This window comes from Arvicanthis niloticus, chromosome 11 (genome assembly GCF_011762505.2).
Source record: "Arvicanthis niloticus isolate mArvNil1 chromosome 11, mArvNil1.pat.X, whole genome shotgun sequence".
Lineage (NCBI taxonomy): Eukaryota > Metazoa > Chordata > Mammalia > Rodentia > Muridae > Arvicanthis > Arvicanthis niloticus.
In genome coordinates, this window is record NC_047668.1 from 29,306,320 (window position 1) to 29,332,662 (window position 26,343).

Sequence of the window (26,343 nt, forward strand, 5' to 3'; positions counted from 1 at the left end):
TATAAATGGGTTAATATAAACTTCAAGATAGTGGGAGCAGGCCTAGCTTAAGGCTTAGGCATTTAACTAATAAATAATAAGCCTCTGAGTCATTATTCAGAAACTGGAGTGTAGGTGAAAAAGCCTGAGGATACAAACAGCATAATGTAAGGGTACAGCAGATACAAAATACAAACTTCCGGTCTGAGAAAAATCCCTGGTTGGAAAGTGGGGAAGAAACTCCCTCCAGAGCAATAACCTAGCCAGGCAAAAAATTGCTTCCTTTTAAGAGAGAGAGAATAGGAACCTTAGTGCACTTCCCAGGCAAGGGATAGGGAATGAGCAGCCTGGGCCTGTGGCAAAACAACATATGTCCAATGGAAAAGCCTGTGAAGACTGGAGACAGAACAGGTAGTGGGATGGAGGGAGAGAGAGGGTTCTTGAGAAATCTGCTTCCCAATTCCTATCCATGCAGTGAGAAGCTTGTACCTACCCAGAGCCAGGCAATGGGACTGACCTACAGGAGTGAAGCAGATCCAGGAGCCAACATCCAGCAGAATATGCCAACTGAGCTATAGAAAAATTGGCACCTCCAGCTACGGTTACAAGCAAATGGTCGAAAAGTTAACAGATGTGGTAAGATATTTCAGAAGTCTTTAAGGAGAGAGGGATGAAAAATATATACATTTTCTGTGTTAAAAAAAAATGGAAAGTGCAATTTCTCTTCCCTGGATGTCAATTGTTATTCATCTTATTTATAATTGGGCCTGGTTTTGTAGGGATATCTATTTAATTCATTAATCTTTTTGGCGGCCATTTAGCTGTGCCTTCTGTGGTATCAAACAGGTATATCAATCCTCGGCCCCATATAGGAACTGGGTTCTGGCCATTCCATTTAAGGGTAAAAGGGTCCTTCCACATAGTTGTGGCATAGATTTTATTGGGCTCAGTGATGCCAGAGGCATCCCTTCTTTTTTCCTTTCCAAAGAAAAATTAATCACCCGTGATGTCTGCTGTTAGGAGTTCTAATCCTAATGCTGGCCTCTGGACTTATACTACTCAGACTTCCAATGAGCCTTTGACAAGGACATCAAACAGCTATAGACTGACATCACTAATCTGAAGAAATCCCTCGTTTTGCTGTCTGATGCGATCCCCCAAAATTGCAAAGAACTTTATTGGACTTGATTTTCTCTTTTACAATAGAAAAGACTGTGTACAGCTCTAGACTGTGTACAGCCCTTAAAGAAGAATGCTGCTTTTACATAGACAAAACAGGGATGATTAAAGAGAGCATGAAAAAGGCCAGAGAAGGTCTTGAGAAAAGACAGAGAGAGAAAGAGAAAAATGAAAGCTTGTACAAGAATTGGTCTTCAACCTCTCCATGATTGTTAACCCTTCTTCCTTCCATCTTGGGACCATTAATTAGGTTATTTTTGCTTATTTCCTTTGGTCTCTGGGTCTTAAATAGCCTAACTTTGTGAAACAACAGATAGATAATCTGATAGCAAATTCTATTCAGCTACATTATCATAAGTTACCTATGGAGGACCATGAGACTCTAGATGAGGATGTTACTCTATTCAGGGTACTCCCAAGTCCTGTCTCCACCCAACCTAAAAGAGGGGACTTCTGCCCCTAGACCAAGCAGAGAGAGGCCACCCAGAACCCCCTCTATCTGGCGATCTGAATTCTTGATTAGGCTGCGAGGCTAAGCACTGCAAGGGAATATAAATAAAAGTTAAAAATATGTTTCTGGGTTCCCTGAGGGACAAGCCTGACTGCATGGAGGTTGATGTCAAAAGTATCCCCTCTCCAGGAAAAAGACATCGGGCCAGGTATGGCCCTCATGCCTCACTGGACGACAGGACTGGAGCCATTACAAGGTCCCCTTTAATTATTGGAGGTTAGGCCTCTATCCCTGCCTTGGCAAGATTAGAATCACCACAGCCCTTCTATACTTGGAGAAGGGAGAAGATGTCAGGGGCAGCCCTGCTTATACACTGAAGGCCTAAAATCAGCCATAAGCCTAAAATCAGCAATAGGCCTGACATACATGCCTGCTAACACAAAGTCTTGGGTCTCTATGGAAAAACACTGAAACAGATGTCTATAAACTATTGTAAACATGCAGCTTTTATGGAAATCTACCAGCCTGAGTAGTCATAGACATTGTAAATAGTCAGCCTTTGGCAGATAGTACCAAATTAGATAAGGACAAGTGAATCATAGGGAGAGTCATAGTGACCTGACCCCTGAACCTTCATCCAGCTGATACCCTGTTCTGAAAGATATCTGTACTCCCCATGAACACCTATGCTCCTGTGTTATCCCCTTCCCCACATCTTGCATTTTTGTGTTTATAACCTCCATGTTAAAAAGTAAAAATTATGATTTGGTTAAAAAAACAAACACACACACACACACACACAGTGTCCCCCTGGCTCTGCTGACTTAGCTTCTGACAATCCATTTTCTTGTTCTCAGAAATACTTTGAATTATAAAACATTATTGTAGTTTTTGTTAGAATGCTGGGTAAAATAATTTTTATTGATTTCATTTTAAACTTCAAAGTTTGTAGTGAGTTAAAATGTCCTTCAACATAATTATAGGTCATATTTATTTTCATATTGCGAAATGCTAGTTAATCTGTTGAACATTTTAAAAAACTGTATTCCTTTTAGAGAATTTCATATATGAGCACTGTATTTACATACTTTTTCCCTTTCTCTCCTTCCTCCCACTCTTCCCAACTTCCCATACTTTTCAAATACATCTTATTATTTAATTATTGTTCATATATGTATGTACATATGTATACATGTATAAGTATATATGTATATACAAATACTAATAAATAAAGTGTTTTGAGTTTAAAAAAAACGGAAAGTGCAATGACAAAATGCATTTGGAACCCATATGATTTTGTTTCACTTACATACAGTGTAACACAATCAGACACTGAGTAGCCAACCTAGACAGCATACACTAGCTGATATAAGGACCCTGACACATGTACAGCAGAGGACAGGCCTCAGTGAGAGAAGATGCACCTAACCCTTGAGAAACTTGAGGGCCCTGGGAATGGAGAGGTCTTGTGGGGTGTGGGTGAGGTGAGGTGGAAACATTCTCTTGGAGACTGAAGAGGAGTAATGAGATGAGGAACAGTCAGAGGGCAGACAGGGAAGGGATAATGACTGGACTGAAAATAAAAGATTAAAGAATAATAATTTTAAAATTACATATATATATAGTAGTTATTTTTAGTAGCAATTATAATTTCATATATCTCCTTTAGGATAAGTCAGAACAAAGAGGACAGAAAAGGAAAAGATTTAAAAATTAACTGCTACATTGGAGGCCATAAAATAGATATTAGGGGACTCTTTAAATCAAAAGAATTAATCGTCAAAAGGATCTATTCTGGAACCAACAGCAACAGCAAAAATGGTAGTTCCAGACTTTAAAACTAGTTTATCCACAAAGGTAAGAAATTGTAGCAGCAAACCAAAGAAATATAATATACTGAGTTAAAAATACAGATTCAGTTAATGGAGTCATCTTTGAAGAATATCATAAAATAGCTTATGTATTTCATTTTTTAGAGTTTGAAATTTTAAAATATGTACATTTTAAAATTTATTTTAATACATCATACAGTTGGTGTATGTTTAGAATTGCAAGGGGCTTCTGCCTTGACTTTTGAAAAGGATGATTCTAAGATTGCACATTTATTAGAGATGATGACTATCCTTACAGTTGGAAACCAGTGATGCTTTGAATTTGTATCCACTTGAATAAACAATATTGTAGACAGGCTGGTATAAAATATGTTATTGGCATATATATATTTCAAGTCTTATTTAAGTTTTGTTCCTATACAATTCACTTACAAATGCAATGTGAAGTTCTATTCCTTTTGAAAGCGGCTATTACTTACTCTGCGATATTAAGAAATGTAAGTTAGTAATTAGTAAATCAAAATTATGTTCTTATTAGGTACTACTTTAGTTAATTGCAGAATTATGTTTACTGAGTTAGGCAGGTAGTACATATCTAGAAATAAGCAATGTTTGCCTATTCAGACATACTCTAGATAGATGATCTTCAAATTCTCAGAGATCTAAAGAATATGATATTTAGACATGTTTGTATTAACATTCAGCTTTTTGTGACAATGAGACCTCTGATCCTGGCAGCACCTCAATTCTACTTCATAGATGATGAGTATTGAAGAACCTCCATATGGAGTTTGCTTAGTATGTGGCAAGAATCTGCCCTTGCCTCAATTGCAGACAGCATGCTGTATAAACTGAACAAACAGGTTGTAGGAAAGTCAACTGAATAGCTTTGCCAAGACAAGCTAGGCAGTCCTTCATCATTCCCACTTCACAGAAAAGTCAGCCAGATAATGTGGGTCAGAAGACTGAAGATGATGTTACAAAGTCGCAGAGATGCCTTGGCTATCTGTCATGGTAGCTAACAACCTCTGTAATTTCTATACTTTGGAAGCTTCTTGCTCTATACTTCTTATTTACTCAGGTAATATTTATCCTTTTCATGTCTCTGGTTGGGTTGAAGACAAGATACTTATATTCTCACATTTAACTTGTGTATGATTTAAGGAAATTATATAAAGTCTAAAATCATATTTTAGATTGGTAATGCAAGTTGTGATAGAAAGTGATTTAGGTATAGAACTCTCGACTCACCAAAATAGGAAAGATAATGAAGTACTTTTTCAAAGGTGCCCAAATAAATAAGAACTGGACATTGTAAACATAATTATTACCTGATATTCTTACTATATCTAGTTTATTGAAGTTTTATTGATACTATGTGGAAGCATCACAGCCACCTGTCATAAAAGAGATCTCATGCCCATTAAATTGAGGCAAGATTAGAAGATGGAAACTCTGGAAGAAGGAGGAACTTGGGAGTCAAGTGTGGGGGTATTTCTCACCTTGACATGAGGGAAAGTAGAGATGAACTAGGCCTGAGATGAGGTACAGTTTCCTTCTTGGACTGGATCTCCTGAAAGGACCATGATGGTTGGTAATGTCACAGAAGGCCATGTATTTGTCAGTAGTCCTGTTTTAGCTGGAAACTGGGTTGATATCTGAGGCCTGTGTTACCACCTAACACCAAGAGGAAGTACATTATCTGTGCTGTGGCTTAAATTCAGGTCAATGTCTGAGGGCTTGCTGTCACTGGAGACAATATTAATGTGAGTGGCCTGTGCTGTCACCTGTGGCCATGGTGATATCCAGGCTTGTGCTGCCTCTGAGGGTCATGAGTGGGTACTGCTGGAGCTGAGGTCTGTGTTGATATTCATGACCAGTGGTATCACTGAAGACCATGCTGATGTCTGTGGTTTATGCTGCAAGATGAGGTCATATTGATATTCAGTGGGCAGTGCTGCTGCCAATGGCGATATTGATGTGAGTAGCCTGCATTACTACCTGAGCCCATGTTGATGTCTGTGGTCTGAGATTCCTACAAAAGCCTTGTATGTATCCATGGTTCTACTAACCAGAGGCTCTTCTCTTGGTGTGTGCTGTCACTAGGAACCATGTAGAGGTCCATGGTCTGTGACCCCACTGAATGTCAAAAGCAAAGAGGACTTTGGCAGTGATATCAATGACTGCACATGCGAAGTTGAGAAGAATGGGCATGAAAGATTCCCTGGCAACCCTCTACCCACATCCTATCCCTTCCCCTCAAAAAGCTACAACATGTGCAGGAAGTCATTGAACAGAATGTTTAAAAAGTGTGATCAGGATGCTAAAGATAGCAGTCCACAATTAATAGCGTCCAATGGGGCTGCAGGAAGGGAAAGACTCAGTTGTACTTAATGGGTAAGCCATTGAGAGTTTTACTACACTTCAGTGAATATATTGATCACTCATATTGGACTTGGTTTTTGTTTTATTTTTATCTTTTTACTGTTGTTGTTCTTTTGGGGTAGAGGATGTCCAAAGTGGGACATGGAAAGACTGGGAAGTGAGTATGATATGGTTGTTTGATGTAAAATTCACAAAGAATCAATACAAATACTATAGTGAAAAAATAGTATGGTAAAATATTTCAAGTAAAAATTTAAAAAAATAGTTTTCAAAAGAAAGGATGACTTTTTATGTTTAATATCATTGCTGTGTAAAATATTGCTGTGATTTAAATATGAATAGTAGAGAGAATTACCTCATCTGATGAATTGAAGAAGCTATTTTCCTACCATGAAATGGCATAAAAAATAGCAAAACTCCTGCAGGAAATTAGAAAATCATAAAAGTGTGAATGACATTCGGTAACATGGCTTGGCCAAGAAAGAAGGTAGCAGGGAAATTTTGGAGACGTCTGCGCCAAACAGCAGCACACACTCTTCCTCAGTGAAATAACCAGGAATCTATCTCTATACATGCCACCACTTTAGGTAATATTGTTGTATTATTACCAGTTACTTAGGAGTCATTTGAACCCCCCCTCCCATACACATGGGATTTCCCCACTGGAAAACACAGAATAATGTTTTCTTATGTTCCTAGAAACAACTGTATGTTTAAAATTTTTCCCATATTTATATGGCTTCAGTGATTCCATATGTTTGTCTGAATCTGTCATTGATAGTAATCTGGAAGCATATGTCGACTGTGAAGTAAAGTCAAATACCTTTCAATACTTGAACATCATGAAAAATACCAGTAAGTAGTTCTCAAAATGTTCTTTATACAATTAACAGCATGAATTAATATTTATGAATGACCCCGTACAGAGGACTACATAAGCAAATATATAGAAAGGCTAAGGCTTGAAATCAGAACTAGCTAGCCACAGGAGTGAGGACTCATGAAAACTTTAGGGGCTCCAAGAAGTTTTGCAACTCAACACCTTGTAAAAACAAATAAATACTGTAATGTTCAACATATAAAGCCTTGATTGCACAAAGGATTTTTAGTAACATGAGTAACACAATAAATTTAACATTTTGATAGAGAAATAAGTTCTGGGACACAAAATTTTATGAGACTATAAAAGTCAGAACGTGTTCCTACCCAGTTACTTATGGTGTCAAAAGATAGAAATAAATATTGGAGAACAAATATAGATAGTCCCTTACTTGTTTCTGTAGTAGAATGCACACCTAAGGATAGCTTAAGTAAATACTGCATGAGCTTTGGTAAAATTCATTATAGCTATTAGTTTCCTGTTGTATCTATTACCTCATCTTGTAATAATTATTATAATATTAACTTAAATTAATTTATCAAGTCAAGTAGAACTATTTTACTTAGGAATCTTTGATATGTTAAATAACATTGTCTGTGCAATAAACAAAACTTCTTTGAAAAGAAGTAGTTCATTTCAAGAAAAATGTGATTTTAATTTACTAGCTTATTCATCTAAAATAAAAAAAAAGCTAGACAGTAACCCTTTTTGAAAGTCATGCTAGTTATGGACTTTTATAGGATATGAATGTTCAGTAATAAAGTAGGTGTGGAAAGAAAGGGTGTAACATGGTTTTGCCAGGTTTCCCTGATTCGTGATGTATTATTTTGTTCCAACTCCAGGACTCAATAAAAAGAAACCTTTGAATGTAAAAGAGATGGGAAATAGAAGGGCTATTTAAAAATTAAAAATCTCTGGAAATGTCACTAAAACTTATAAATGAACGTGAGTAGTGAAGAGTGTTCTTCATAGCATGTGCTGTAGGACAAGTTCTTGTCCCCTTTCCACTGGCTGCTTCCAAGAGGAAGTCCATTCCTATTTTCCCATTATAGTGTAAGCACCTCAGAGAGAAACCCTTCTTAGACTGCTTGCTCCATTCATTTCCCACCAGCTCCTGAATAGTGTCTACACCAGACATAAGGTTGTGCTATCGGACCACAAGACATGTAACCTCTCAGCAAGGGCTGATCTTCAGAAAGAAGATTAGATAGATAACTTCTGTAGTAGTCACTCTTACAGCCAAATATGTAAATTATCTACATGTCATTAACTAGTGCAATACCCCCTTCCCTGTAAAGTTGGTTGTATTGGAGTCAAGGAGAAACTCTGAAAGATCTCAAAAGATGAAAGACATCAGTAATGGTTAGTCAAGAAGCAGCTGTGACCAAACAACTGTGGACCAAAACAACTGTGTCCTATAAATGTTGCTAATGCTGTCCACAGAGATGTAGAACTAAATCCACATAAATAATATTCCAACATATGTTTTTTTAAAAGTACAAAACACCCAGAAGAAATTACAGAATTCTATGTTTGAGATAAAAATGAGGACCCATGCCCTAAATTTTATCCTTTTTCAGTATTGTGTTTGCTTCTTACATTTTAAAAGCATTATGCAGAACTAAATACCATCTTCTAAAATCTTAACAAGATAGCTAGAATGATTTATGTCTCAGTTTGCGTGCTTGGCATCAAACAAGGAAAGAATAGAAGAAATCAGAGAGCAGGAGATGGGTGGTGAACATCTGGGGTGGTTTCTTTTCTATGAGCAGAAAAAAAGGTCATATCCCACCCAGTGAGAAGAAGTGACCTACGGAAAAATGTAAGTGATCTTACTTGGCCTGTGACGCGAGCGTGAAGGTGACCTCTGTTGCTGACCTGCAGTGTGTGTTTCTTGTTAGAAAAAGTGAGAGAGCTGTTCTCTGCCATAAAAGAATGTGAGGGACAGGAAGGTGCTGAAAAGGAGAGGAGTTTGGAGCAGTAGAAAGTTGAGGGAAGCAGTGCAAAATGTAATATTGAGTTGGCTATGCCCTGAAAATATTAGGTAGAAAAGGAATACAAGAGGTGTGTGAACAGAGATTTCCATGGACATGCATGTTCAGAGTTGTGTAATCTGTAAGGGTCATTATTTTTCTGCCAATATATTTATAGCTAAATAACATTCATCTGATTGAGAGCAGGACATTGTGGTATATTTCTAGCAACTCAAAGTATTAGACTTCAAACTCTACGTTATAAATTATGCTAGTTTGACTTTCATTGTCTTTTTTTATAAAGAGATGACAATATCAAGTGAATGCCCTCTCTTAAAGTTTGACGGGCTTCCTGAACAGTTTATTCTATGAAATAAATGGGCTCCCTGCTCCAACTAACTGAAAAAATCCCTACATTACAGAATAAAGGAGAGCAACTGTACATACCTTGACCTGCAGAAACTCTTAACATTTGTTTCATCTTTTAAAGTCTCTTCCATCCTTATTTCTTTCTTAGCTCCTTCTGTTCTCTCAGCTCCCTTGGTCTCGTCACAGAGATCATTATTTGAAGAAGATTACACACTTAGACAGCAGCCGTGGAAGGGAAGAGTCAGGCTACATACACATCATAGACACACACACAAATGGGGGGTGCGACATCAAATCTACTGGCTAAGAAAAACTGAAGTCATTCAAGTATTTGATTTGGGTACTGGGGAATGGTGCTGACGTCAAAGGGTTGGAACATCTATTATCTTATGCAAACATAGGGGAGATTTACAGCTGAAGGTTTTGCAGGCATTTGAGTTTTCTAGTTTATTGCATATTAAAAGTCTTATTTTTTTTTTTTTTTTTGTTTCTTGGTTATGTGTCAAATGTTCTGATTATGTATTTCAGATGTCTAAGTTTGACCATGACTTTTTATTGTGCCATGAAATCAAAATTGGTTTTTGAACTGCCTTCATGGGTGGAGATGAACAGTTAATGAAGTTGTTTCAATAGAACTAGAAATTGGCAGGACTTCTCCTACCTTACTACCCAAATATTCTCATAAAAACAAATCCTGTTGTTTTTTTTAGTTGTGCAATAAAATCAATCATAAAGTTAAGGCTAGCAGGTGACTTACTTAAGCTATCTCTGGAAAGCACCACAGATCACAACTTCTTCTTGTTTTCCCCCTTTTATGAGATTCCCCATTGCACTTGTTGCTAGTTAGTTTTTGTTTGTTTGTTTGTTTACTTGTCTTGTTTGTTGGTTTTGAGACTAGGTCTCACTATGTTGCCCCCACTGGCATGGAGTAAGCAACGCAGACCAGAGTTGCCTTAGAGGTTCACTTTCTTCTGTCTCCTAGATGCTGGAAGTAAAGTTATGCACCCTGAAGCAGTCTTAAAACAGAGTGAGGCAGTTGAAATTCATCAAATAAATTTCAATGCTTAGAATATGACATGCTCTTAAGATATAATTTTAAAGGTCTTACTTATGCCTCACTGATGTGAGAGTACACCACATCATAGTCCATTCATCATCTCTCTATGCTTTGTCTCCCTTGTCTGTTCCTTCAACTTTCCTTTTATCATCCTGTACCTCCCTGCAAGAGGGCAGACAAGGGTGCTCTTTCTTGCAAGAGAGCAGACAAGGGTAAAGAGAAAGTAAACCTTTTGAGAACTCTGGTTTAAAATTATGCTAAGACAGACAGTGCACATTCTTCTATATCTTATTTTTCCCTGATGTGTAAAAATGAGAACTGGCACTGTGAGCATAAGACTATAACCCTCTCTGTGTGTGCAAACTGGAAAGTACACATAGCAAAACCATGTTGCGTCAATTTCTTTTCCCTTGACAAATGCATAATGGCCACTTTGATCACCTTATGATTTTTCAGTTATTTCATTTGACTCAGATGGATCGATAAAATGAAATTAAATTATATTTTCAATTTTACACTAAGGGTAATCATTTGAAAATTACACACAGACACCTTGCCCCCCTCACCCCCAGAATTATGAATAAAAACCTATATTTTGCTTTAAGACAAGCTATAAATTTACTGTATCATGAAGGTGCATCAACAATTTAGTTTTTTACTGTATCAGTACAATTGAAGTCACACAGAAGATTTTATAAATTATGTTTGACTTTTAATACCTTTTTGTAGCAACAATGTTCTAGGTATCATGGGTAAAGAATATTATGAGGTAAATGCATGGATTAAAAGGTGAAGATAGATTTGAAAGATTGTTTTTATTTTTATAATTCTTCATAATAAAAAGGTAACTATTAAGTACCTCGCTTTTCTAGAAATTGATATATTCTAAATATTTAAATATTAATAAAATAAATGTTATAATAAAAATTATAACTTTTCTTCAGAGAAACTTTTAAAGGGTGATTTAAAGAGTAACTAAAAGCACCTTTTGATAATTGATTTTAATTATTGAATTCTATTCCTTGATGTATTGCTTTTGTTTTTTACATCATGTTGTACTGAGATGGAAACAAAACTTTTTACATGTACTGACTTCATCAAATATAAAGGTTTGACAATTTTAAGAAACTTTCTTGATTCCATACCAATAAATGGAACGGTTTTAAATTTCAATGGCTGAGAGGAAGTCAGACTTCAGTTATATGAATCCAGGGTAACTTCATTCCTGGATCAAAAAAAAAAAAAAAAAAAAAAAAAAGACCACCTGGGGCTTGCAAAATCTTTATTATTTTCAAGCTACAAGAAATATTTTGGTAGAGAGCCGGATAACAGAAAACACGTTCTGTGATCAGTTCACTTGGGCTATTTCCAACTGGGAGAAAGTCACACAAACTTAAAAATGTTCCCAAGTTCTCTTTGGCTTAGAGCCCAAATTAGAATATGACTATGTTTTTATAAACCACAAAATACAGACATTTTTGTTACCTAGCTTAAAAGGTAATATTATTTATGACAATATTTAGAATTGTGAATTTTGCAGACAGTTCAATTTTAATAATTAGATTATATGTACAATTTTAAGTTTTTACCTACTATTTTAAATTGTACTAATTCTTATGGAGTTACCAGCATGTCCCAAAACTAAGAATTCTACTTTACTATGTTATATAACCCACATTAGAGAAGTCTATAGAAAAAAATTAATTTATATATTAGGTATATGAAATATTATTTAAAAAGTTATGATCATCATAACAAAGTAAATTAACTCTACAGAACAGTTAACCATTTTAAATGCCATAGTCAAACTAATGAGAAGTATTAGAATTGAAAATATCATATATGTTTTTAAATTTTGTAATCATGAATTTCTCCTGTTGTTAATTAGACAAATGTACCAGTGAAGATGAGATATATATTTAATATTATATTATTGCCTAGTCTAGTCACCTGGCTCTTAGTAGTCATCTTAAAAATAAAGTCATAATTTATATTCCATTAAGACAGATTTCTCTGGGGCCTTAAAATGTGGAAATTCTTGTTTGACATGACTTGTCTTCAAGCCAAGCCCATTTATTGGAAAGAAACTTTGAATCACAAATTTTATTACATGGTAAAAAGTTAAAACAGACCTACACCTTCATTTCAAAGTACAATTCAAAATTCTGAATTAAAAGGTGCCAGTGGTGATAGTGGTGAATAAAGAATGATTTTATTTAACTAGACAGATCAATCTTAAAATCTAAAAGAGTATGACTTAAGTTGACTGCTTTAGAGCTAGTAGAGGCACTCTCACGTAAATCATTAAAAGTATACTAGGCTTTTAAAATGACACCTATGGAGGAAAAGATAATATAATTGCCAATCATAATTGTATCAAAGTGAAAAAAAAAACATTTCCCCCAATGATTGGTTTTATGCAATGCCCATGGCTACATTGAATATCTAAGCATGATAGAGGCCTAAAACCTGTAGGATTATTTATCTTTCTGATCTACATATGTGTAACATGATTTAAATATCTCAAGAGTCATCAAAACACAGATGGTAGTCAATGAAATCAGTACATTTGTCTTCAAGGATATCAGAGAGATTATGACCTGAAAAGTATAGAAAATTAAGAAACCAAATAAAACTCTCACCTTTTTTTCCTCTCACTTCTGACTGATCAGTAAACCCACATGGTTCACCTAATATCTTTTGTCCATTAAAAACTCATTCCTCAGGGAATCAAAAAGAGAAGTTATAATGACTCTTGTATTGTTCTTAAATGTGACCAGTTATTCAGACTCAATCATGGACTTGTCTAGAGATCAATCCAATATTGAAAATAATAGTCTTCATTGTAAGTCTTGTTCTGGACATTTTCAGAGACATATTTGGAAGTTAGCTGCAGTTCTCTATGTTATGTTAGCAAGAGACAAAGTTAGGGAAGGAGCTGTATTTCAAACAGGTGTTAGCACATGAGTTAAGGCTCTTTTAATTCTCAAGTTAAAATTACTTTTGTTCCTTCTACAGTATTTAAGGTAAGTTGCATTGTTCTAATTGTGTTACTGTTTTGAAATCCCACATGTCAGTAATGAAGTTCTATCAACAAGCTTTTGTTTTATTTCCCTGAGTATCACAGAATCTTGGTATTTTAAAAATAGATTGCAAGTACTGGAAGAAATGAGTCAAGCTTTAGGCAGAATCAAGAGGGTAGTGGGCTTGAGTTTTGCTAGTATAACAGGTTTAATTACATTAATTACTAGCACCACTGCTTCTGCAATTGCTTTGACACAAGAAGTTAAGACAACTACTTTTGTTAATCATTTAGCAAAAAGTGTCACTAATGTGTCAAATATACAAGAGGATTTAGATAGGCATTTGGAACAATGGATTGATGTTCTTTATCCTATTCAAATTATTGAAAGGAGGTGCAGAATTTAAGGGTAAGGAGCCATTTCGAGTGTCATGTCAAATACCATTAGATTCATGTTAGTCCTAAAATTTACAGTGGTAGTCATTATAATTAGGAAAAAGTTTAAAGACACTTGCAGCATATTTGGCATAATTCTAACAGCTCTTTGGATGTTTTAACTTTACATAGTGAACTTATGAATTTTAAAAATGCTGCTCTGCTGAGTGTTGATGCAGTAGATACTGCTGATAAAATTACCCATGGCCTGAGGTCAGTATTTCTATTTTGGTCAAACCTCAAGAATGTCATATGTAGCTTGATCACGCTAGCCCTTTTTGTCCTGGGAATAACTTTATTCCTGCCCATTGTGTTAAAGCTTGTCTTTAGCAACATCAATATGTTGGCAGCCAAAGTACATGGCTTGAACCTGAAAATGGACCCCCAGACAGAGTTATTAAGTGGCTGGCAAGCAAATAATAGGTAAGATTCTGCACAGAGCTTTACCAACCTAAAATATAAGTGCATTGCTTTTGATAATGCATATTCCATGATGGATAAGGAAGGCATTCTTGTCAGAGTGACCTAAGAAAGGCCCAGTCTTGTTAATAAAATAAAAAGGGGGAGCAGCCCTTGGGGCTGCTTGGTAAGAATCTGTCAATGGGCCAAGGACAAGGAAATGGGGTGCTTGTCAGGAATATGACATTGGCCAAGGACAAGGAAGTAGGCATTAGGCAGGAATCTGAATTTAGGCTATAACAAAGAAGTAATTTCAGGCAGGAATCTAAATATTTATCTAGATCAAAGAAGTAATTCCAGACAGTAATTTAAGTTTTAGGCTAGAACAAGGAAGTAGGCTTAAGACATGAAAATAACCTTGGGATAGGACAAAGAAGTTGGCTCAGATATTTTGGTCATCCTGATAAGCCCTTAGAAAGAGTGATCACAATCACAGGAGTGTTCATCAAATTTTGTTTATTGCCTTGCTTATTCTTTGACTATTTGTGTTTATTGTCTTGTTAGTCCCTCAACCTAAAACTGAGCTTAATACTTGAATGTAATTAAAATGGTATAAAAGCAAAAGAAGGAGGGGGGATGGAATAGGGGCTTCTAGGAAGGGGAAATGGAGAAATGGGATGACATCTGAAATGTAAATAAATAAAATATCTAATTAAAAGAAAAGAACAAAAAAGTTCCTGTCTACTTCTGCTAGTTTTTCTTTAAGCCCTTGGCTATGTCTTGTTTGAGAAGAATTTTTTTACCCTAATCCAAGGCTGTATAATTCTCCTGTACATTGTTGGCATTAGCATCATATTTACCTCATGTGACAATATGTTCCAGTATTCATAATAACTGCCAACTCATTAATCAACCTCCTTAATTGACACTTTTTGGGAACAAGGTCTATATTTTCAGAATTATTTTCATCAAGATATTCTGAAACATATAAAAGATATTCTCAAAACATTAAGCAAGTAGGGTCCCACCAACTCTTCTGTTAATAAAAGTGCTTTATTTTTTCTTAATTTGTCACTTGTTGCTATTTTAGTCTGTACATATAAGATTGTGGGGAGCCAACAGAAGGTGGCTATCATCCTTGCAGCCATCTTGAGCCATATACCCTGACAAGAGACTTGTTGGGACCCAATGTGGGGCAGCTCAGGCCACAACATAAGATAATAATTGAGAGGATACATCATCATATCCTTCAAAGCATTTCACATAATTTTCTACATTTTTAGAGATAAACATTTACTGTACCTGGGTATTTATTGAAACAAATACAGTCAATATACAATAAAATTGAGATTCTACCTGAATGAAGTTTGACTTTTAAAAATGTTGCTGATTTGTGTTGAGACAAATAAAGGTTTCCTTCAATTCACAACCTAAAATCGCATTACTTCTTACTTTGAAGCAAGTTTACAATTCATCTCCTTGTCCAGGTATTCCGACACTGGGCTAAAAATAATTCCCTGAAAATGACTATATGAAAAAAAATCATCAGCAGAAGTACGTTAGAGCAAATATTTGTCAAATATTTGATTAAAAGACAGGGTATATTGTAGAATGTCAGAAAGAACCAAAATGTCCTTTGGCAAACCTCTTAATTGCAACTACAGGCATACATTAAGAGCTATTATTACCTTTATTGAATGGTTCTACAGACAAGTAATTTGAGCAGGAGTAACATATTTTCCATAGAACAATGTCTCCAATTTTTTTTAAATAGAAGGAAAAGATGGTCAGTAAAAAGGAAATAATTTAGTTTATTAGCAGCACTCTGTAGAAATGACCATCACCAACACCATCAAAAGATCTGCCAAGCAGCCTGGAGTATTGGAGAACTGTACCAATGTTAAAGAACTTTGTCCTTGCCACTAGAGGATATATCTCCTTCTTTCTCTTTTTTCATACATGATATTATCTAGTAATGCACTCTAGGTATTATTACTCTTAATGATTTTTATCTTGAAAGACATATTTAGATTATCCACAATGAAATATTATGTCCATATGAACATGTGTTTACTAGGTATGCATATACTCTTCCTAAAACTGAATAGGGAAGAATTTTAAGAATATGGATTTTTAAATATATGGATTTCTTTTCATTTTAGAGATGATATAAACAAAGCCAAAAAGTGTTCATTGGCATTCAAGAATATTCCATAAATAACCAAAATGTTCTTTAGTGAACATGGCTTTCTCTATTTAATAAATTTTGCTTCTTTGGGTTTTCTAAATTCTTATGTATTATGCTTTAAGAACTAGTGTTTCTAGGAATTCATAAAAATTTCAAATTATGACTATTATAATATATTTCTAGCAATTGTTACATTCTGGTTTTTGTATAGGTACAATTAATGTTTCAATAACAAAATACTTAAGTTTACTGGTACTTACAAAGCACTAAAGACTGTAGGAATAGATAAGCCATGAAAGACATACCTTAAAATTCAGATTTTCCCATAAGGTAATTCCCATAATTCCCATAAGGATATAAAATTACTTGTGAACACTGCCCATTTCAGGACATATTTTGCATTGATACTGAAGAGATAAAAATAACTTTCTTGCAGCATAAAGTAATATATTAATTTGTATGCATTTTACCTTTCTTATTACCCTTCTGTGTTCAATTTCTATATGTAACTCTATACCAACAAGCAAATTTGTTTACATATATACATGTGTACATTAGAGGCTAAAATAGACATGCATAACAGAACACATAGGGTTTTGGTATATTTTTCTGAGATTGTATGAGTTTTCTTGTAATATGTATTTAAGTGCATTTACTTTCATGCAAATTTTATGACTTTATTTTTTAGTGCTGTATATATTCTATTTTAAATATGAAATTAATGTTCATTTGATGCACAGCATTGTTAGTTCAGTTTCAGTAATAAACATGAGGGTGAAAAAACACTGTAGCCAAAAATGGAATTCTTTTTGTATACATGCTCAAGAGTGAAACAAGTGAGATATGATAGTTTTATTTTTCACTTTTTAAAGAACTTCAAAATGATTTATACTATGGTTGTATTCATTTAGACTATAACAACCAATGAATCTCCATCATTTGTTGTCATATATCTTGAGGATAATCATTATAACTGAAGTGAGGGGATATCCCAAAATAATTCAGATTTGCATTAACACGATGGCTAAAGACATTGGTTCCTTCTTTAAACAGTTATTCTAAAGCTTTTTATGTTTATAGTTCAGAAAACTGTCAACTCATCATTTCATTTAATAATTGACAGATTTATTTCCTTGAAATTATTATTTGTTCATTGATTTTTATTTTCTTTAAAAACAATTACATGGTGCTCACTTCAGCAGTTGATATACTAAAATTGGAACAATACAGAGAAGAGTAGCATGGCTTCTGAGCATTGATGGTACACAATTTAGTAGAGCATTCCATATTTTTAAGGACATACACATTCACACACATACACACACATACACAAACCACCACCACCACCACCAATACCTGTAACAACAACAAAATAACAGGAAAAAATAACTTTTAGACATTGATATCTCTCAATACCAATAGATTCAATTCTCCAATTAAAAGACATACATTAATCGAATAGATGCTAAAACAGAGTCTATCTTTCTGTTGAACACAAGAAATACACCTTGACATTAAAGACAGACATTACCTCAGAATAAAGGATTGGAAAAAGATTTTCCAATCAAATGTAGCTATGAAGCAAGCTGGTGTAGACATTGCAATATCTACAAAATAGACTTCAAACTGATAAGTCAATTCTTGTTTTGCTTGTTTGTTTGCTGTTTCTTTTATGATTTTTTTCTTTCAAGACAGTTTTTTATTCTGTGTAAATCCATGCCTGTGTTGGATCTTTCTCTTTAGGTCAAGCTGGCCTTGAACTAACAGAGATCCATCTGCTTCTGTTTGCTAAGTGCTGCGATTAAAATATGCACCACCACCACCAAGCAAGATGTTAACATCTTTGCCTTAAACATTTACACACCTCTGTTTGTAAAAGAAACACTACTAAAGCTTAAATCAGATACTGACCCTCACACTCTGATAGTGGGTGACACTAGTACCCAACTCTAGCAATGAGACAGACCATGACAGGTCATCTAGACAGAAACTAAACAGTGAAATTCTGGAGCTAACAGATATTGTCAACCAAATGGACCTAACAGATATCTACAAAACATTTCTTCCAAACACAAAAGAATATGCACCTCATAGAACTTTCTCCAAAACGGACTGCATATTTGGCCACAGAGCAAGACTTAATGAATAAAAACATATTTGAAACCTCTTGTATCCTATCAGACTGCCACAGATTAAAGCTAGACTTTTGCAACAACAGAAATAAAACAAAAACAAACAGAAAACAAAAAACAAAAATCTGATAAACTTGTGGAAACTGAATAATATCTACTCAGTGATAAATGAATCAAGAAAGAAATAAAGAAGTTAAAGTATTTCTAGAGTTCAATGAAAATGATTGCAAAGAATACCAAAGCTTTTGAAACACAATGAAATCAGTTCTAAGAGGAACTTTTATAGCACTATGTGCCTACATTTAAAAAAAAATGGAGAAAACTCATACTAGCAAATTAATAGTAAAAATAAAAGCTCTAGATCAAAAACAAGCAGGTACACCCAAGAGAAATAGACTGCAGGAAATAATCAAACTTATAGCAAGAATCAATAAAATAGAAACAAAAAGAACTCTACAAAGAATCAATAAAACAATGAGTTAGTTCTTTAACAAAATCAACAAGATAGACAAACCCTTATACAAAATTGCTAAAAGATGAAGAGAGACTATCCAAATTAAAAAATTAACAATTGACAGGTATAGCACAGCAACACATAATGATAGCCCAACAATCATTAGGTCATACTTTAATATCTGTATTCCACAGAATTGAAAAGTATAATAAAATGGACAATCTTCTCAATAGATACAACTTACAAAGTTGGGTCAAGATCAGATCAACAATCTAATAGACCTAGATCTCCAATAGAAATAGAAACAGGCATTAAAATGTTTCCAAACTCAGGAAAGACCAGGGCCTATGGTTATAGCACAGTATTCTACCAGACTTTCTATGAAGAGTGAACACCAATACTCCTCAAATTATTTGCCAACATCGACACAGAAGGAATACTGTCAAATTCTTTTTATGAGGCCACAGTTAGCCTAATATGAAAACCAGACAAAGTTTGAACAAAGCTGGAGAATTACAAAGCAGTTTCCCTTCTAAACATAAATGCAAAAATACTCAACAAAATACTCACAAACTGAATCCAAGAACATATCATAAAAATCACATATCGTGATCAAGTAGGCTTTGTTCAATATAAGAAAATCATATAAACAAACAGAAAGTAAAAAGCCCACATGTTTACCTCACTAGGTGGCAATGTAGACTTGGACAAAATTCAACTTCACTTCATGATTAAAGCCTTCTAGATTAGTGATACAAGGAGGATACCTAAACACAATAACCTAGTTTAAAACCTAGTTTAAAACCTAGTTTTAAAAAAAAAATGCCAAGGCAATGGTGGCTCAGAACTTTTGGGAGCAGCCAACCAATGTCTGATTTTACCTAAGGCCCACTCCAAGAGAAAGTACTCATACCAGACACTGCATACCTAAACGATAACAAGAGCCTAAGAAAAAATCAAGAAAATGATTCCTAATGATGTTCTGTTATACCCATAGATCAGTGCCTTATCCATTTATCATCAGAGAGGCTTTCTCTGGCAGCAGGTAGAAACAGGTGCAGGAACCCATGTCCCGCCCCACTCAACCAGCAAGGAAGACGCAAACAACCGGATCCTTCTCAACAGCCTTTACTGCAGAGGTGCTCTTTTAGTTTTCAGGAGGAGACCCCTGCCCAGGGTGAGCTGCTTATATACCCTCAGCCCTGGGCAGGGGGTGGGGGGAGAAAGCGCTTGGAGGTGCATGAATGGTCAGAACTGCAGTGCCTCATTAGCATACCACATTAGCATACCCCACCCGGTAATGCTAATGAGGGGGGAGGGGGTGATTGGTCAGGATCCTGGTACCTGATTAGCATACCCTGCTCAATTGTGGTACCTCATTAGCATACCCCGTTCTGGAGAGGTTGGCTCCAAACAGAGTTGACGCATGTGCAGTGCACTATTTACTAGTAGCCGATACCAGAGGCCGAGGCCTGCGCCATCTTGACTGGCCGAGTCGGGTCGGCAGCCTACAAACCCACAGCCAGACATTATGGAGAGAGAGAAAGCTAGAGAGAGAGAGAGAGAGAGAGAGAGAGAGAGAGAGAGAGAGAGAGAGAGAGAGAGAGGAGAGAGAGAGAGAAAGAGAGAAAGAGAGAGAGAGATTGGAAGTCCCCCATCAAATTCCTCACAGTAGAGCTCAGAGAATCACCCAGAAAAGGATGCAGAAAGTCTGTTAGAGCAGAGGGGATGGAGAACACCAGGTGAACAAGGCCCTCTGAATCAACTAAGTAAAGCAGATATGAGCTCACAGAGATTGAAGCAGCAAGTATAGGGTTTACATGAGTTTATATTAGGTCGTCTGCATACATACACATACTACAGCTTTCAGCCTTGTATTTTTATGGGACTCCAAAATGTATGAGTAAGAGGGTCTCTGATTCTTGTGCCTTCTCTTGGGACATTTTTCATTCTCTTGTGTGGCCATGTCCAACTTTGATATGATAGTTTTTGTGTCATCTTATTTTATTTTATATTATTTTGTCATGTTTGGTTGCTCTTAGAATCTTGGTTTTTAGTAAAGAGTTAGAGGAAGTGATGAAGTGGATCAGGAGTTGTGAAAAAGTGGAGAGGCACTGGGAGGAGTAGAGAGAGAAAAAAACTATAATCAGGATGTCTTCTATGAGAAAAGAGTGTATCTAAGAAGTATTAAAATATATAAAAATTGTTACATATTGGATAGAAAATTGGCTTCATAGCTAGGGAAAATAAAATTATAATTCTCTCAATGTCAGTTTTGCAGGTTGCTAAATTAACACTGTATACATCTCTATTCGCTGAGCTTTAAAATAAAGAAGCATCCTGTGCTGTTTGGAAGGAAAGCTTCCCTCATGCTGCTGAGCCTCAGGATCCCAGCACCAGGCTCCTCACATGCTTAGAGCCAGTCTCAGGATTAGCAGCTGCCTTTAGCAGACACATAGTGTTAATGCTGAGAAACTTGGCACACTTGAAATAGATCAAGTTTGGTTTTAATTTAAAGAATAATTTCATTAAGCAATGTTATTTAAACAAACCTAAAAGCTCTCATCATAAGCACTCATGTGCAATAAGTGATCAAAGCTATAGCTATTTAGCTTCTATTTGCTAAAAATGCCAAGATAATATTTTTAGCAAAAAATTTCCATTTCATTCTTAGCTATAACTGTGGAGGAAGTGAGCCAGCAAAAAGGGAAAAAGAAAACCAGTCAGTTTCTATCACTTTGCCAGAAATAAGCATATTTGCATACTACTTGGAAAACTTTGTTTCTTGCCTTCAACTCGACATATAAATAGCATAAATAAGTATTAAAACCTGTTAAAATTACATCAAATAAAATTACCCTTTATATCCTTGCTATCATATTGAGTGATAGCATCTTACAAAGTTTTGAATAATATTATTACATGATTGGCATACCTGGAAGTGTGGGGATAGCACCATTCTTAATGTCATATTTTTAGTATTTATAGTTTTATATATTTTATATAGTTAAATATATATATGTATATATAAGATAGTTGCTATTTTTTAGTATATCAAGGTATATTACTATCCCATTGATGCTGTTATGAGTTATCATAAGCCTAATGGCTTAACAGGGCACCAATGCATGATTTTGTATTTGTGGTCAGCTATTCACAGTGGGTTTTACTGTTCTAAATTTAAGGTGTTGGCATGGCTACATTTCTGGTGGCTCTGAGGGAGAATCTGTTACACTGCTCTTTCCAGCCTCTGGATGCTGCTTACATTCTTTGGCTCATGGCTGTCTTTCATCTTCAAATCAGTAACAGTCCATCTCATATGGCGTCACTCTGACTCTCCTGCCTGCTTTTTTAACCTATCCCAGTGCTGAAATTACATTAAGCACAGGCAGTCTATAAAAATCTCCACCACTTTATAATACCTGATTAGCACATTTGTTCATCTACCACCTGAAATTCTTCTTGCCATATTACATACAAAATTCACACATTTCATTCTAGATATGCGAGCATGGATGTGTGCTTGGAGAGACAGTGCTCTGTCTTCCACAGGAGGCAACAAAACTGCTAATAAGAGCAAAACCAAAACTGCTTCATGGCATCCTGAATTATTAAGTGCACTAAAGAGCTACCAAGAAAATAATAGGAAAAACTCCAAGAGAGAATGAAAACTCATAAGCTACAAAAGCTACATCAGGGCAAAGGGCAAGATGGCTCTGTCAACCATTGACCTCTGTCTTTTTCCTAATATTGTAACTGAGATGAAAAGAAAAGTACAGAACACATGATGAGGTGACTTACAGAAAGCCCTCCTCCAATGAGTCCAAACTGCGTAATGATCCTATCCCACTTTTTCATACTTGCAGAGTTGTTTAGCCCTGAACGTATATGAAAGATAAATGCTACCAAGAAGTTAGACTTCTAAGACAGGCCTTGATCAGACTGGCAACCAGGTTGCCAGTTCTCAGGTGGCCTGAATCCCATGTGGGATAGATCTTTCAGAAGCTGACCAACAATGGGCAAATACTCTCTGGATCAAGTCACTTTCATCCTATGTTTTAATGAATCACTGTAATTTTTAGAAATCAGTGGGACGTGTACTTAAAACTCATCAGATTTCTCAGAAATCAGAAGCAGGCAAGAGATAGACAGCAGATCAGACACTGAACTGCAGAGGTTATCAGATATGTTCAAAGAGGATCTGGTTGTCATCTTTAGGGAAATGTACATTTGAAAATATTTTAAGGAATAAAATACTAAAAAGTAATACATATTAAAGTGAAAGAGTTTTGAGGAATAAGAATTATTATAAAAGTATGTATGAACAATTAGAAGGAATTAAGATCAGATTATGATACCAGACTAGACAAAAAATCAAAAGCATGTGAAGAGTTAAACACTATGACTAAAGTATAAGGTGGAGAGTGGAATGAGGAATGGAGAGAGAGAAAGAGAGAGAGAGAGAGAGACAGAGAGACAGAGAGAGAGAGACAGAGAGACAGAGAGACAGAGAGACGCTAACATTTATGTGTTTATGTGGAGAATCTGGAGGTAACAAAGGAGAGAACTGTGTGCAGCTAGTATTCAAAGATCAAAAGGCCATAACTTCCAGTAAGTATAGGAATCTTAAGCTCTGCAACATAACAAAAAGAAAATGAATCCTGTCAGGCCACAGAAGGGTATCCTGGTTCTTGGGTTGTGGGTTTGGCCATGCCCCCAGAACCCAGGCTCCTGTCACAAGGTCTAATCTCCATTCTACCTTCACCCTTCAGTCATGTACACAGGTGGAGGGCGAGATAAACAGGTCCCAGGCCCTAGAGAGATTTACATACTAATAACATACCTGAAGGCCAGAGGGTGGAGTCAATTAAGCATTCCTCCCCAGCCCCTCCTGCTTCTTCCCCTCCCTATTTAACTCAGGCTTGAGATTCATCCACCATCTGCCATGCCAATTAACCTGTTTGGAAACCCAAGGACTTCCTCTTGTGTTGGGGCCTTGCTGTGAGGAGCCGCGGTGGGTGGTGGAGAGGCCTTTAGTTAGTCAGCAGCCGGGGCCTAACTTCCAGCTGGAGGAACCCAGGGTGTTCCCAGCCAACTACCCACAGCATGGCGTGAGGAACCCTGGGTTCCCCAGCCCATTTTTTACCTACAGCATCCTAAGCACAAAATATTACAAACTAACAAATGCTGCAGACTAAAAGAAAATATTTAAAGTTTAAGAGGCAGAGGGGATGGGCATTATGTCACAAATCTCTATTCCTAGCACCCCAGAGCTCAAGGCCAACCTGTTCTACAAAATGAGTTCTAGGACAGCCCAGACTATGAAGACCTTGCCCAAAATTATCAAAACTAACTAACTAAACAAATAAACAAACATAAAAGGCAGAAGGAAAATAAAGGCATGTTTCCTTCAGATTCCTCACAGTTGAGCTAGAAATGACTTCCCAGAAAGAGCAAGTGTTTGTGTCTTTAATGTCCTGAGAGAAAAGAGCTGACATCCCAGAATTTTATAGGTGTTGGCAGGGTGGTGGTGAGTGTGATAGAGGCTCTCATCTAAGGATGAAGTTGAGCTAAGCTGTTTTAAAGACAATCTGTTGAGAGCAAACACCAAAGGAAAGTCTGAACAAGAAAAATTTATTTAGAAAAATAAAAGGTGATCTGGGATAGATGGTCAGAGATGGAGAGAGAGTGCAAAAGAGGTAACATTGGATCTATGTGGACCTTGACTGCATAATGTTATTATACTCAGTGCCTTATGGGCTAAAAATGAAAAGCTATTTTAAGTACTCAAAGAAACGATTCTTTGATTTGAGTGACTTCACTGTAAGAAAGACATAGCTGTTACTTTACTCCCATATTCTTCCTAAAAGGCCTTTCTCACTAATTTTCAATCAACGTCTACCCAAACACAGGGCTAAACATTTCTCAGTCTCTATCCAGAGTCTATTCAGGGAACCAAGCTAAAAGTCACAGTTAATATAAGTGTTAAGCATCCTAACATGGGTAGGTGGGTAGGCTCATTCTTGGTTTTCTTTTTGTCTGCTCTTAAAAGCTCATATGTTAATAGAAGATCTTTATAAAAAGAATGGGCAAGTTTTACATTGTCTACATTTTGAACATCCAAAGGATTTAAAGTTATAGAAAACAATAAATTTGTTTCAGTAAGAAATTGCTTTATGAACTTGATCAAGAGAAAAGACAGAATGACATCATAGTAATGACATGATATCCATAATAAGTAATATATTTTGTTCAGTAAGCACAAGAAACCATTAAGGGAGACATTCAATATTTGTAAATATCAGTTTCAAAGTGCTGATACTAACATTTTGAAAATAAAATGGCATATTACACTTTAAGTAAAAATTTTACCCCACAAAATTTAAAATTGATTCCCCTTACATTTGGATTCATCTGTTTATTTATTGATATATTTCTCCTGAAACATTTCTCAGTTGAGTTCTAAAAGTGTATTATAACATATTATAAAACATATACACAATGTATAAAGTAATTGATACATCAGTTGGGTAGCTCCTACCTCATCAAAAGTTACTACATCTCAATCCTAAAATTAGTAGGGTTACTATCTCATGTCAAAGAAGACACAGAGCAGACATAATTAAAGGTATAAATATTTAAGGTAAGAAAATAATTCTAAATTATCCAGATAGACCCATTCTAATTAATTTAGTTTCTGAAAATGGTAAACTCCTTCTGGCTTGAAGAGAAGAGGAGAGAAAAACATTCGATAAAAGGAAAAAGTGAGAGATATTTAAGAGTGAGAAGGTTTTCTACCTTCTTGCTTACTACCCTACACAGGGAAGCAATGCAGCATGAACGTGGCCCTTCAGAAGATCATAGCTGACAGCCCACAATGAAGCCACAGTATTGAAATCACAGAGAAGATGATGGCAACTTCTTAATCAACTTAAAGCCAAAATTGATTTTGCCATTGTGAATCTGGAACAGAGAAAACACTGAGCTGATCCAGAATTAAGTCTGTGATATTTAGTTATGTAGACTTGGGACACAAATGTCGAGAGCAATTGAAGTATAGTGAGAAAAAAAAAGATGAAAAGAAAACATAGGTGGATGTTTTCTGCATACTTAACTATGAGATATTCAGAACCCAGGACAAATATAAAACTATGTTCTTGTCATATACAGAAGTGACTTATATAAATGAGTGAGTTATTCCATTGGATAAGCACAAATATAACATGTCATTGAGATAGGAAGAAACTCCATAAAGAAGACTGTAGTGATAAATGTATATGCTGGAGAATATATACTTTCTCTCTCTCTCTCTCTCTCTCTCTCTCTATATATATATATATATATATATATATATATATATATATTTGTGTGTGTTTGTGTGTGTATACATATATACATACATATTATATATATATATAGGCATTATCATTTTTAATTATATGTTAATTTTACAGTCAATGAGCACCTCAATAAACATCAAACACTTGTCCTCTCTGTTACCAGATATTTCACTTACCTAAAGAAATGATTTTAATTGATGTTTAAATTAGCATAACATTTAAGAAATACTATCAGTTATAACATCACTAGAACACTATGCAGTTACCA

At 35.6% G+C, this 26,343-nt stretch overlaps 1 protein-coding gene and 1 non-coding gene across 6 annotated transcripts in view; one reads left to right on the forward strand and one right to left on the reverse strand.

The window, feature by feature from the left end:
* Positions 1–26,343, reverse strand: part of Agmo (alkylglycerol monooxygenase) — a 379,192-nt gene that overhangs the window by 144,272 nt on the left and 208,577 nt on the right. The window lies entirely within an intron of this gene.
* LOC117717462 (U6 spliceosomal RNA) lies at positions 17,340–17,442 on the forward strand. Its single transcript, XR_004607941.1, has one exon. It is a non-coding gene; the product is annotated as a U6 spliceosomal RNA (small nuclear RNA).